Source organism: Lampetra fluviatilis, chromosome 2 (assembly GCF_964198595.1).
Source record: "Lampetra fluviatilis chromosome 2, kcLamFluv1.1, whole genome shotgun sequence".
In the NCBI taxonomy this organism is placed as follows: Eukaryota; Metazoa; Chordata; class Hyperoartia; order Petromyzontiformes; family Petromyzontidae; genus Lampetra; species Lampetra fluviatilis.
The window spans coordinates 25,942,309-25,956,825 of NC_136276.1; the positions used below are offsets into that span (position 1 = coordinate 25,942,309).

General features: G+C 47.1%; 1 protein-coding gene across 1 annotated transcript in view; it reads left to right on the forward strand.

The window, feature by feature from the left end:
• Positions 1–14,517, forward strand: part of LOC144944630 (collectin-10-like) — a 484,828-nt gene that overhangs the window by 185,899 nt on the left and 284,412 nt on the right. The gene's annotated exons all lie outside the window — the stretch shown is intronic.

Here is a 14,517-nt window from a genome sequence, read left to right on the forward strand (position 1 = left end):
TGCAAATTTATAGCAGCCAAATACTCTAAATGCACTTTTCTAAATGTGGAGGGAAAAAACCTGAGGACCCAGGGGAAAAGCCACGTGACCACGAGGAGACAGAGAGACATGCAAACTTCAAATATACAGGCATCAGGGTCGGGATCGATCCCGCGACCTCTTGTATACCAGGCGAGGTAGTTAACATCTCGCCACCTTGGCACCCCAAAGTGGCATCGGCGAGGCGTACAACACAGTGACTAAACACGAAGGCGGTGTGAGACTGCGCACGTTGCATAACTACGATAGAGATGTTTGAATGTCGCTACATTGGAAATAAATACGAGTCTCTCATCTCGGCCCAGTGGAAAACAAAACTGGGGAAGACAACCGTGAACATGTACCCTTTAGCCCGACCACTGCTGCTGTGGAATACGCACGGACGCATTGGAAATGTAAATTTTCCCTGCATGCACGATAAAGTCCGCTTGGATTTTTCCACTTTAGGGAGCAACGCGCATTTCCCGGGGAACGCTGCGGTGGGAGCCATTGACGTAAGGACGACGATGAAACGACGCCAATGCTGGAACTTTTCAACAAAGTCTTGCTCAGTTTTCCTACAAAAGCTGTGTGCCTCACAATGCACCCGACTGTTACATGAGCCACAGAGTGTTTGAAGAGGAAACGTCTTCCACGGGAGTTTTCCAATCGCCAGGTCCAACGCACAATATTTTACAACTGGAATATTACTGCCGATGGCTTTTGACAGCGAAATTTACCACACGTACCGCACAAAATTGTCAAGTTCATTCCTGGTCACCTGAAACAGGGTTACCATCGCTGCACCATTATTTAAAAAAAAACATTAATCAGATCGCTAAAGATTTGTTTTACATTCTGTAAATTAATCATCAAAATTATTTTAGAGAATGTTACAGCAGAATGAAACCCACTAGCAAATTGAGTCAATCTTTAACAAAAACTACGCACTTAGGAATTATTTCCAATCAGAAATATCCCAGCTCTTAATTCCACTCAAGAGATCACCTTCACCATTGTGGCTGCTACCACCACACCTCACCTTCATTCGTTCCTTGTGCTTGAACCCATCATTGTAAGGCCCTCCCTTTAACAGTGTCTCACCATCTGGCTTTAAGGTCTTTCAATGAGCACCTGCACTAAAAGTAAGCTGCCATCCTCCATCCCACGGATGTGTCCTACCCATCACAACCTCCGTTTCCCGATTGTATTTGCAACACTTTCTTGCGATATTAAACTCCCACGTTTCCAAGTTGCTCAGCGTTTCCTTCCGTGAAATTCCCAGAATTCTCCGAAATTACTCGGGGAGACCCAAATCGTATTTACACACAGAGACACAGACGTAACTCTTCGTCTCAAGCACCCACGACTTAACACAAAAGTGTACGTCTCTACTCATCCCAATCGTTTCACGATGTAGTTAACGAGCCCAACAATGGGCCACAATCAATACAACGCTGTAAAAACATGGTACGTAATGAACCCATTGGTCACAGGGGGGAGGGCGGGGGACAGATCACGCCCAAGATTGCATTCACCAAGGAGATGGAGAAAATGAGATCAGCTTTGGTGCAGGAGGATAAATGGATCGTTACTTTGCAATACCGTGGGAGATTGTGATGGCTTGGACAGGCCTTCTTCCAGCAGTGGATATATCATGGCTAAGGATGATGACGGTTGTGAACAATTATTGTATCACCTCTTTTTGGGCCCATCTTTCTTTTTACACGAGCAACAGAGTTTCCTCGCTTTTTTTTTACAGTCATGAGTTTATGCGGCTTCTCAGCTTATTTGTTCAAGCCCCGAGTTATTTTGTTTGGACCGGCGCGGGTTTGAGCGGCGCGCCACAAGCGGCGCCTATTTGGTTTTAGAGCCCCAAGTGAAACGACCTGAAAATTGTGAGAGCAGAAACGCGTGCTCCCCCGCCACTCCGATGGGCGAGCGTCTGGCTTGCGTCGTAGCTTCAGTTTAGAACGCCCTATTTAAACGGCGAAATATTAGGGGTGAGTTTCGCGTTGAAAAAGGTGTGGACAAATCAGTTTCAAGGACAACGCATATATTATCAGAGTGTGTTTTTTGTTTGCATTCTGCCCACAAGCATTGTGGTTAATGCAGACATGACTCTTTGTAAAAGGTTTCAGTTTGGTGTTTTAACATCTTAACACCTGTTTTGTTGCCAGAAAAAAGGGGAAAAAGCTATAATCATATGTTGGTACTGGCAAAGGAGATCCCATGATGTAAAACAAACATATTGGATTTTCAAGGACGGTTTCGGATTTGTGTCAGATTTTCGGATAATATACGCAATGTATCCAGGGGCGGATGAAGGTTCTTGTAGGCCCTAGGGAACTTCTGTTTCGTAGGCCGACAGTGATAACTTTCTACAGTAGCTACTGCTGCTGCCCGTGTTACTACCGCCGCCGCTGTTACTCCGCGTGTAGCACAACAACGCCTCGTCTTGCCTTGCACTACTACTCTCCATTGAGAATGAGATTGTGCGAAAAACACCATTTGAAGATGTTATTGCTAATTTTGCAATGAAAAACATTCTCAAAAAGGTAATCTCCGGTGTTAATTTCTCTCTCACCTTATGAAGAAAAGAAAAAAAACGATTGACGTTGGCATGACTCTGCCTATTTGTATCTACACTGTACCGATCCGTGTTATATAAATATATTTATTCAATATCATATCTTGGTTAAATTTTTCATCATACAAACAAAAAACATGGTCATTTTTTTCAGAGGCCCTTTAGTTTTTGTAGGCTTCTATGCACAGTGTCTACTGTGGCCTATTGGGTAAGACGGCCCTGGATGAACCGGATCATGGACACGATGTCGCGATACCAAAGGTGACATCGCCAGATGCCGTGCGACACCACGTTTGGCGGGAAAAGTGCGGAGGTCACTTCGGATCTTTTTATTATTTCAGCGCTTTGGCACCATGTGACAAATGAGATGGCAGTTTCAAGGAGTATATATGAATGACAGGATTCATTATAATTATCATGATATTAACACCGAGCGATGTGACAAGCCAGTAGTTACTATTTAAACTTTTTTTTATTTTACCAGGTAAGGCCCACTGAGCTATGTTCTTTATCAGAAGCGACCTGGCCACAGATAATGGCTCAATGAAGTGGCTCATCACGTGGCAATTTATAGCAACCAGATACTTTCTCAGGGTCGGGAATCGAACCCACGCGGTCCTCTATACCGGGCGAGTTAACATCTCGCCACCGTGGCGCCCTATGCAACAACTGAGGCTGCACAAGCTGGCGGCGAAGGGCACATCTTGATGGGATGCAACGCATTAGCAGCAACGTGTTTCCCGAGCATCATGTCCTCCGGGGCTTTGAGAACACTTGAAGGGCACAAGCAGGTACGGGGCAGTGGGGGCCGCGTGCGAAGCCAGCATGGGATGAGAGAATTGTAAAGGAACGCGATGGGTTGGGTTTTGCAGTAACGCACAGTTAGTTCCAGAAGAGAAGGGCGAACGTGTGCATTGACGCGGTAATGCCCGGCTAATGAGTGTTGTGTTAAAGCAGTACCTTTAAAGTCGGTTGTTTAAATTCGTGCGATTAGCGAATCCCTTGCAATATCTGCAAGGTACATTAGCTCTGCGAAAGAAAATATTCCTTACAAAAAATATTGAACATTCAGGTCTTGGACAAATAAATGTTTGGTCCCCCACTTTGGACTGGCTGCCCTTCATGGCTCTTTAACCGCGAATTGCGGCGCTATCAGATATATCGGTAGGAGGGGGGGAGCTTGGAATTGGGTCTGCTACTCTAACACGCCAGCTGCTCAAATGTGGTGCCAAGCCATCACACTGAACGGTGATGCACGGTCGCAAATTGACTTCATTTTATCTCATTTTTAAAAAATGCACGCACTTTAAATATGTTTTTTTTATCTATCATCATCTCCTTCTTATTTACAGCTACCAGATTTGATGATTTCACTAGAGATAGGCCCAGCATTAATATGTGGGAATGTCCAGATGTAGTTAGGAAGCTTTTTTGCATGTAAGCATGTAATTTAATGTTCAAAAAGAATTAAAAAAATTGTGAACGTGCAAGATAGACAAAAAATTGCCGATTCCTTTTAGCATTCCGCTTTTTCTCTTTTGACAATCATCTACAGCTTAAATTTATATCGAGTGTAAAGTAGTGACATTTCTCAAGAATCAATGTTAAGTGATTTGACATTGCAATCAAACAAATTACATATTAAACCAATTTAATTTGTATTTATTATGTTATTGTACCCCACCCTTCTGCCATAATCCGTGAACAGTTAGCGGATTAAGGTTTATTTATTTTTACAATACTCCGCAGAAAACCGCGCCAGTGAGAGCCATTTAGTATTTTTTCTTTCTTTTTATTTTACCAGTTAAGGCCCACTAAGCAATATAGCTAATTTTTTTAATACGCGACCTGGCTATCACAAATGAAAATGTATAGCAGCCAAATACTCTCAACGCATGTTTCTATATGTGGAGGGACAAACTGGAGGACCCGGAGAAAAATCCACGCGACCACGGGGAAAACAGACAAACTCCACATATACAGACGTCAAGGTGGTGATCAATCCCACGACCACCTAATATGCCAGGCGAGGTAGTTAAAATTTTGCCACTGCATCGAGGCCTACGGTGAGGACATTCACATATTTGGGCACCTGAGTGAGAAAATGTTCCGCGAATCTGACAAGGCCAGAATACTAGTTAGCAAATGCTGGTTATGCTAGCTGGCGAGTTCAGATGGGAAAATCTTTGCCTTTTAGTGGCATAAAATGCAATTTTAATAGAGGATTGCACGCTTTGCTATGGTGGGTGAAATGGACAGAAACCCAAAACAGGCATTGGTATTCTCTTTGGCAAAACGGTCACGTGGTGTAGGTCCGAGTGATCATTCTGGTTACAGTGAGGTTTAACCGTCGTGACAAGACAGCAATTGAAGCCGAATGACGTCACAGCGAAGTACAGGGGAGGTGCATGCTGGGAATAACACCGAAGGAGCACGTGCGTGGCAGAACAGATGTGCGTTGGCAACGCCGCATTGGCCCAAAATAAGACGCATCGCGAGAAGCGACGATGGCCAAGGGCCAAGACTCATGACGTGGTGACACTCAAAGGAGAGGTACTCGGCCGAGAGGATAACCACCGCGGAGACGGAGTGATGAGATGAGGTCACGTGCAGGAGATGGATCGCTGCTGTCGCAATATCAAAATTGGAGGGACGGTGACCACCATTTGAGGTTTTCATCCCATCAGTGGATAGCTCACGGGTGACTGTGATTATTCTGTTGGACAACTCAAAGCATATTTGCTGGATTTGAGAGATAATGAGTGGGACCAACAACAGGAGAGGGTTAAAAACAATGTACAGGAGTTCCGCGAGGACCCAACGAGGGGCGAGCGCGGGAAGAGGTGCAGGCCAAGGGAGGAGTCGCGGAAGGTCAAGGCATGATGGAAGGTTGAGTAAGACGTCCGCTAAGGGGGGAGCCTGGCGGAAGGGAGGAACCCCGGGCAGAGGGGATAACAGGGGCACCTCGTGAGGGGGCAGGATAGAGAGAGAGGAAAAGCCTGAGGGAAGACGTCCCGTGCCGGCCGAGAAGGGGGGCTCCATGTGGAGGAGGTCTGACCTCACTCTCGGGCGGTGTTGGCTGACCCCCCGCCTGGAGAAGACGAGTGTGGAGACCTGGGGGTAGCCTTGGCAGGGTAGTTGAGGAAGGGGTGAAGGGACGGGGTGTAGCGTGCACCCACCACGGGTTCGAAGTGTCGAGTGGAGAGAGTGTGGAGAGGAGAGTGCGAGTGAATAAACGGCAAGCAGCCCTGAGTAAGAATCTGGTCTCCGTCTGGTTCTGGAATGCTCCTCGGCATCAAAGAGAAATACACTACAACAACAACAACCACCATTCGCCACTAAGTGGCGGTGACATCACCACTGCGCTTGTGCCAGGCTACGTGCACGTTAAGGCCACGTGAAGTGTTGAAGGCTCGCTGGCAGGAGTTCACGGAACAGACCCAGGCGCCATGGGTTGACTGACGGAGATGACTGGATGATGCCCCAGCTGTGCCCCTATTGTGTCAACTTGTTGAGCTTTAGCCACGGGGTGCTCCACAAGGTTGTTGTGAGCGTCACTCCTCTGCCCTCTGTTGTTGTTGGAGGGCGACTGCCTCCAACTGCCCAGTAGCAGCATCCTTCATGAGCCTCCTCCACAGAGGCCGATCTTGACACTGCTGGTACCAGTCATCGGCAAGTCCACTCAGTTCGACATCCTCCTGTACCACATCACTCCATCTCTTCACTAGCCCGTGCCGCGCCCGTTAGCCCCCCCCCCCCCCCTATTAGGCATGCGGTGGCCGGGCATGAGGGCTGCATGACCCAACTAATGCAGCCTTGCCTGCCGGAGGAGCTCACCGATTTGTGAGCTCCTCACACAATCCAGCCTGGTTGAACCCAGGATGGATCGCAGGCAGGCCAGCCTAAATGTTTCTAACCGGCAAAGATTTTCCATTAGGGGGGTCCACGTTTCGCAAGCACAGAGAAGGGAGGGCATAACCGTGACTGAGAAGACCTGAAGCTTCGTATGGAGCGACAGACCAGGTAGCTTCCTCACAGCGTTATACAGCCGATGAAAGATAATGTCGCCTGCCTGGAGTGAGACCTCTGCTGTCAAAACGGAGCCGATCATGACAAGGCCATGGAGTCAACATTGGGGGCGACCAAATCTTCCAGGGTGTCTGGGGGTCCCAACCCAGAAAAATATCTAAATTTGAAAACGAATTCCCTGCCTAAAATATAAAAAAAATTCACTAACACGTGGGATAGACATTTTATTTATGTTTTACAATAATGTCTAATAATGTATTGTATTACATTGCTCTGTTTTTACTTTTTTTACCATTTCTTGTTTCATTGTATGTAATGGCAGAGATTATGGATTAATAAAGTACAACCATAACCACAATCATATAAACATAAATCTATGCATTGATTTATATGAAGACAAGTCCAGATAGTGTGGCCAAGGTTTAGCAAATTGTCATTTTTATTTACATTGCATAGCAATTATTTTCTTTATAGCAATATATTGGGGGGGGGACATTTTGAGCATATTAGAATATTGGGGGGGATGTGTCCCCCCCAATATATATTTTAATTACGGCCTTGGGTCATGAGCACACTGCCCAGGTATGGAAAACTCTCCAATCTCTCCACAACTGCCCCATCGCCAATTGGGAGTTGTGATGGCGAGTGTTTGATGGCAGAATACCCAGGCAGGGTTATACACACACCAGCTGTCATTTGGCACGCTGTGCCAGGCTGGGTGCACTTTTATTTCAAGTCAAGTGTCAAAAGCATTCTGGCAGGAAGTCGCAGGACATACCCACGTGGTGTGGATTACAAGATTGGCCAGTGGGGAAGGCTGCCTACTGGGAGGTGGTCGGCTGGCACTGCCCAGTCGCATCCTTCGTGAGCTTCCCTTACAAAGTTTCATGTCGACATCACCGGTGCCAGTCGTTAGCACGTCGACTCAGCTCCAAATCCTCCCGTTATTATGAATCCACACACCCAACTACCAATTGCATTCCTATACTTGGCACTGTTTTCGTCTTTTGTTTACTGCTGTGACGATCGGACCTGCCCCTACTGGACATCTGTGGAAAATCGCTTTATAGCTCATCGGATTCCTGCTGCAGTATAAATACAGATTCTGATTCTCATTTCCAGAACAGTATAAATACAGATTCTGATTTCCAGACCACGGCTAAAGTGAGTGACGACTGGAATCCCATCCACTCATCCCCCCTTCCTCACAAAGGATCCATATCACAAAGGGATGAACATGTTTTTTTTTTTATCAAGCCCAATTGCATTCGGGAATTCCCATTGGAAGAATGAATGGGATAATAGAAAGCTGCCATGTTTGACCGAGTGACAGTTAAACGACAGCTCAGGTGTGAATGTGAAACGACAGCTCAGGTGTGAATTTGAAACGACAGCTCAGGTGTGAATGTGAAACGACAGCTCAGGTGTGAATGTGAAACGACAGCTCAGGTGTGAATGTAAGACGACAGCTCAGGTGTGAATGTGAAAAGACAGCTCAGGTGTGAATGTAAGACGACAGCTCAGGTGTGAATGTGAAACGACAGCTCAGGTGTGAATGTAAGACGACAGCTCAGGTGTGAATGTGAAAAGACAGCTCAGGTGTGAATGTAAGACGACAGCTCAGGTGTGAATGTGAAAAGACAGCTCAGGTGTGAATGTAAGACGACAGCTCAGCTGTGAATGTGAAAAGACAGCTCAGGTGTGAATGTAAGACGACAGCTCAGGTGTGAATGTGAAAAGACAGCTCAGCTGTGAATGTGAAACGACAGCTCAGGTGTGAATGTAAGACGACAGCTCAGGTGTGAATGTGAAACGACAGCTCAGCTGTGAATGTGAAACGACAGCTCAGGTGTGAATGTGAAACGACAGCTCAGGTGTGAATGTAAGACGACAGCTCAGCTGTGAATGTGAAACGACAGCTCAGGTGTGAATGTGAAACGACAGCTCAGCTGTGAATGTAAGACGACAGCTCAGCTGTGAATGTGAAACGACAGCTCAGGTGTGAATGTAAGACGACAGCTCAGGTGTGAATGTGAAACGACAGCTCAGCTGTGAATGTGAAACGACAGCTCAGGTGTGAATGTGAAACGACAGCTCAGGTGTGAATGTAAGACGACAGCTCAGCTGTGAATGTAAAACGACAGCTCAGGTGTGAATGTGAAACGACAGCTCAGTTGTGAATGTAAGACGACAGCTCAGCTGTGAATGTGAAACGACAGCTCAGGTGTGAATGTAAGACGACAGCTCAGGTGTGAATGTGAAACGACAGTTCAGGTGTAAATGTGAAACGACAGCTCAGCTGTGAATGTAAGACGACAGCTCAGGTGTGAATGTGAAACGACAGCTCAGGTGTGAATGTAAGACGACAGCTCAGGTGTGAATGTGAAACGACAGCTCAGCTGTGAATGTGAAACGACAGCTCAGGTGTGAATGTAAGACGACAGCTCAGCTGTGAATGTGAAAAGACAGCTCAGCTGTGAATGTGAAACGACAGCTAAGGTGTGAATATGAAACGACAGCTCAGCTGTGAATGTGAAAAGACAGCTCAGGTGTGAATATGAAACGACAGCTCAGCTGTGAATGAGAAACGACAGCTCAGGTGTGAAGGTGAAACGACAGCTCAGGTGTGAATGTGAAACGACAGCTCAGGTGTGAATGTAAGACGACAACTCAGCTGTGAATGTGAAACGACAGCTCAGGTGTGAATGTGAAACGACAGCTCAGATGTGAATGTAAGACGACAGCTCAGGTGTGAATGTGAAACGACATCTCAGGTGTGAATGTGAAACGACAGCTCAGGTGTGAATGTGAAACGACAGCTCAGCAGTGAATGTGAAACGACAGCTCAGATGTGAATGTGAGACGACAGCTCAGCTGTGAATGTGAGAAAACAGCTCAGGTGTGAATATGAAACGACAGCTCAGGTGTGAATGTGAAACGACAGCTCAGGTGTGAATGTGAAACGACAGCTCAGGTGTGAATGTGAAACGACAGCTCAGGTGTGAATGTGAAACGACAGCTCAGGTGTGAATGTAAGACGACAGCTCAGGTGTGAATGTGAAAAGACAGCTCAGGTGTGAATGTAAGACGACAGCTCAGGTGTGAATGTGAAACGACAGCTCAGGTGTGAATGTAAGACGACAGCTCAGGTGTGAATGTGAAAAGACAGCTCAGGTGTGAATGTAAGACGACAGCTCAGGTGTGAATGTGAAAAGACAGCTCAGGTGTGAATGTAAGACGACAGCTCAGCTGTGAATGTGAAAAGACAGCTCAGGTGTGAATGTAAGACGACAGCTCAGGTGTGAATGTGAAAAGACAGCTCAGCTGTGAATGTGAAACGACAGCTCAGGTGTGAATGTAAGACGACAGCTCAGGTGTGAATGTGAAACGACAGCTCAGCTGTGAATGTGAAACGACAGCACAGGTGTGAATGTGAAACAACAGCTCAGGTGTGAATGTAAGACGACAGCTCAGCTGTGAATGTGAAACGACAGCTCAGGTGTGAATGTGAAACGACAGCTCAGCTGTGAATGTAAGACGACAGCTCAGCTGTGAATGTGAAACGACAGCTCAGGTGTGAATGTAAGACGACAGCTCAGGTGTGAATGTGAAACGACAGCTCAGGTGTGAATGTGAAACGACAGCTCAGCTGTGAATGTAAGACGACAGCTCAGGTGTGAATGTGAAACGACAGCTCAGGTGTGAATGTAAGACGACAGCTCAGGTGTGAATGTGAAACGACAGCTCAGCTGTGAATGTGAAACGACAGCTCAGGTGTGAATGTAAGACGACAGCTCAGCTGTGAATGTGAAAAGACAGCTCAGCTGTGAATGTGAAACGACAGCTCAGGTGTGAATATGAAGCAACAGCTCAGCTGTGAATGTGAAAAGACAGCTCAGGTGTGAATATGAAACGACATCTCAGCTGTGAATGAGAAACGACAGCTCAGGTGTGAAGGTGAAACGACAGCTCAGGTGTGAATGTGAAACGACAGCTCAGGTGTGAATGTAAGACGACAACTCAGCTGTGAATGTGAAACGACAGCTCAGGTGTGAATGTGAAACGACAGCTCAGATGTGAATGTGAAACGACAGCTCAGATGTGAATGTGAGACGACAGCTCAGCTATGAATGTGAGACAACAGCTCAGGTGTGAATATGAAACGACAGCTCAGCTGTGAATGTGAAACGACAGCTCAGGTGTGAATGTGAAACGACAGCTCAGGTGTGAATGTGAAACGACAGCTCAGGTGTGAATGTGAAACGACAGCTCAGGTGTGAATGTGAAACGACAGCTCAGGTGTGAATGTGAGACGACAGCTCAGGTGTGAATGTGAGACGACAGCTCAGGTGTGAATATGAGACGACAGCTCAGGTGTGAATGTGAAACGACAGCTCAGGTGTGAATGTGAGACGACAGCTCAGGTGTGAATGTGAGACGACAGCTCAGGTGTGAATGTAAGACGACAGCTCAGGTGTGAATGTGAGACGACAGCTCAGGTGTGAATGTGAGACGACAGCTCAGGTGTGAATGTAAGACAACAGCTCAGGTGTGAATGTGAAACGACAGCTCAGGTGTGAATGCAAGACGACAGCTCAGGTGTGAATGTAAGACGACAGCTCAGGTGTGAATGTGAGACGACAGCTCAGGTGTGAATGTGAGACGACAGCTCAGGTGTGAATGTAAGATGACAGCTCAGGTGTGAATGTGAAACGACAGCTCAGGTGTGAATGTGAAACGACAGCTCAGGTGTAAATGTAAGACGACAGCTCAGGTGTGAATGTGAAACGACAGCTCAGGTATGAATGAAAGACGACAGCTCAGGTGTGAATGTGAGACGACAGCTCAGGTGTGAATGTAAGACGACAGCTCAGGTGAATGTAAGATGACAGCTCAGGTGTGAATGTGAAACGACAGCTCAGGTGTGAATGTAAGACGACAGCTCAGGTGTGAATGTGAGACGACAGCTCAGGTGTGAATGTAAGACGACAGCTCAGGTGTGAATGTAAGACGACAGCTCAGGTGTGAATGTGAGACGACAGCTCAGGTGTGAATGTAAGACGACAGCTCAGCTGTGAATGTGACACGACAGCTCAGGTGTGAATTGTGAAACGAGAGCTCAGGTGTGAATGTAAGACGACAGCTCAGGTGTGAATGTAAGACGACAGCTCAGGTGTGAATGTGAGACGACAGCTCAGGTGTGAATGTAAGACGACAGCTCAGCTGTGAATGTTAAACGACAGCTCAGGTGTGAATGTGAAACGACAGCTCAGGTGTGAATGTGAGACGACAGCTCAGGTGTGAATGTGAGACGACAGCTCAGCTGTGAATGTGAAACGACAGCTCAGGTGTGAATGTAAGACAACAGCTCAGGTGTGAATGTGAAACGACAGCTCAGGTGTGAATGCAAGACGACAGCTCAGGTGTGAATGTAAGACGACAGCTCAGGTGTGAATGTGAGACGACAGCTCAGGTGTGAATGTGAGAAGACAGCTCAGGTGTGAATGTAAGATGACAGCTCAGGTGTGAATGTGAAACGACAGCTCAGGTGTGAATGTGAAACGACAGCTCAGGTGTGAATGTAAGACGACAGCTCAGGTGTGAATGTGAAACGACAGCTCAGGTATGAATGAAAGACGACAGCTCAGGTGTGAATGTGAGACGACAGCTCAGGTGTGAATGTAAGACGACAGCTCAGGTGAATGTAAGACGACAGCTCAGGTGTGAATGTGAAACGACAGCTCAGGTGTGAATGTAAGACGACAGCTCAGGTGTGAATGTGAGACGACAGCTCAGGTGTGAATGTAAGACGACAGCTCAGGTGTGAATGTAAGATGACAGCTCAGGTGTGAATGTGAGACGACAGCTCAGGTGTGAATGTAAGACGACAGCTCAGCTGTGAATGTGAAACGACAGCTCAGGTGTGAATGTGAAACGACAGCTCAGGTGTGAATGTAAGACGACAGCTCAGGTGTGAATGTAAGACGACAGCTCAGGTGTGAATGTGAGACGACAGCTCAGGTGTGAATGTAAGACGACAGCTCAGCTGTGAATGTTAAACGACAGCTCAGGTGTGAATGTGAAACGACAGCTCAGGTGTGAATGTGAGACGACAGCTCAGGTGTGAATGTGAGACGACAGCTCAGCTGTGAATGTGAAACGACAGCTCAGCTGTGAATGTAAGACGACAGCTCAGCTGTGAATGTGAAACGACAGCTCAGATGTGAATGTAAGACGACAGCTCAGGTGTGAATGTGAAACGACAGCTCAGCTGTGAATGTGAGACGACAGCTCAGGTGTGAATGTGAAACGACAGCTCAGCTGTGAATGTGAAACGACAGCTCAGCTGTGAATGTGAGACGACAGCTCAGGTGTGAATGTGAAACGACAGCTCAGGTGTGAATGTAAGACGACAGCTCAGGTGTGAATGTGAGACGACAGCTCAGGTGTGAATGTAAGACGACAGCTCAGGTGTGAATGTAAGATGACAGCTCAGGTGTGAATGTGAGACGACAGCTCAGGTGTGAATGTAAGACGACAGCTCAGCTGTGAATGTGAAACGACAGCTCAGGTGTGAATGTGAAACGACAGCTCAGGTGTGAATGTAAGACGACAGCTCAGGTGTGAATGTAAGACGACAGCTCAGGTGTGAATGTGAGACGACAGCTCAGGTGTGAATGTAAGACGACAGCTCAGCTGTGAATGTTAAGCGACAGCTCAGGTGTGAATGTGAAACGACAGCTCAGGTGTGAATGTGAGACGACAGCTCAGGTGTGAATGTGAGACGACAGCTCAGCTGTGAATGTGAAACGACAGCTCAGCTGTGAATGTAAGACGACAGCTCAGCTGTGAATGTGAAACGACAGCTCAGATGTGAATGTAAGACGACAGCTCAGGTGTGAATGTGAAACGACAGCTCAGCTGTGAATGTGAGACGACAGCTCAGGTGTGAATGTGAAACGACAGCTCAGCTGTGAATGTGAAACGACAGCTCAGCTGTGAATGTGAGACGACAGCTCAGGTGTGAATGTGAGACGACAGCTCAGGTGTGAATGTGAAACGACAGCTCAGCTGTGAATGTGAGACGACAGCTCAGGTGTGAATGTGAGACGACAGCTCAGCTGTGAATGTGAGACGACAGCTCAGGTGTGAATGTGAAATGACAGCGCAGGTGTGAATGTGTGACGACAGCTCAGGTGTGAATGTGAAAAGACAGCTCAGGTGTGAATGTAAGACGACAGCTCAGGTGTGAATGTGAAACGACAGCTCAGGTGTGAATGCAAGACGACATCTCAGGTGTGAATGTAAGACGACAGCTCAGGTGTGAATGTGAAACGACAGCTCAGGTGTGAATGTGAGACGACAGCTCAGGTGTGAATGTGAGACGACAGCTCAGCTGTGAATGTGAAACGACAGCTCAGCTGTGAATGTAAGACGACAGCTCAGCTGTGAATGTGAAACGACAGCTCAGATGTGAATGTAAGACGACAGCTCAGATGTGAATGTAAGACGACAGCTCAGGTGTGAATGTGAAACGACAGCTCAGCTGTGAATGTGAGACGACAGCTCAGGTGTGAATGTGAAACGACAGCTCAGCTGTGAATGTGAAACGACAGCTCAGCTGTGAATGTGAGACGACAGCTCAGGTGTGAATGTGAGACGACAGCTCAGGTGTGAATGTGAAACGACAGCTCAGGTGTGAATGTGAGACGACAGCTCAGGTGTGAATGTGAGACGACAGCTCAGCTGTGAATGTGAAACGACAGCTCAGCTGTGAATGTAAGACGACAGCTCAGCTGTGAATGTGAAACGACAGCTCAGATGTGAATGTAAGACGACAGCTCAGGTGTGAATGTGAAACGACAGCTCAGCTGTGAATG